The following is a 973-nucleotide window of genomic DNA, read 5'->3' on the forward strand; positions in this document are numbered from 1 at the left end:
AGATGTAGTTTTGGGTGGGAGTCATTCGAAAGCAGTTATTGTCAGTGATGGCCAGCTGTTTTCTAACAGCCTGTGACTGACTAATAGAGGTGTAAAGGGTTTTTTGACACTATTCCAGGATTTCTGTATCTTTCCGTGGCCATTGTCAACATGTTTCACATTCCAGATAATAACTTTTATTTATACAGGGTGGGTCACCATTGAGACCAGGGTCTAACTTACAACATGAACTTACACAATAACATGTAATACAACTAAATGTAAAAAAAACAATGTCAATACAACAATATGAATCAAAACAAACACAGCTCTCACATATGACCTCTCTATTTATTATTTATTTTGATTTAACTAGGCAAGTCAGTTAAGAACTAATTCTTATTTACAATGACAGGCAGCAGCTACTCTTCCTGGGGTCCAGCAACATTAAGGCAGTTGACTGACTTAACTCATAAAATCTCAAATTAATTAAGACCAAAAAATAATTCTAATCACACAAAAGGCTAACGCATACAGAACTGTAATAAAAAAGGCCAACGTTAAATTTGAACATCTTGGCTGTTTCACTCACGAACACATTCCAACACAATGTCTAGGACATGATGACCGGAGCGTTCTCCTATTGTGAAGGTATACACTGAGTGTACAAATCATTAAGAACACCTTCCTCACGTCAAGAACACCTTCCTTCAAAACACTAAGAACACCCTCCCTCCACAGGGATGCTGGCCCATGTTGACTCCAAAGCTTCCCACAGTTGTGCCAAGTTGGCTGGATGCCCTTTGGGTGGTGGACCATTCTTGATACACAAGGGAAACTGTTGAGTGTGAAAAACCCAGCAGTGTTGCAGTTCTTGACACAAACCTACCATACCCCGTTAATTTATCAAATGTCTCAAGGCTTAAAAAATCATCTTTATCCTATCTCCTCCCCTTCATCTACACTGAGTGAAGTGGATTTAACAAGTGAAATC

The sequence above is a fragment of the Oncorhynchus tshawytscha genome, linkage group LG10, assembly GCF_018296145.1.
Source record: "Oncorhynchus tshawytscha isolate Ot180627B linkage group LG10, Otsh_v2.0, whole genome shotgun sequence".
Taxonomy (NCBI): domain Eukaryota; kingdom Metazoa; phylum Chordata; class Actinopteri; order Salmoniformes; family Salmonidae; genus Oncorhynchus; species Oncorhynchus tshawytscha.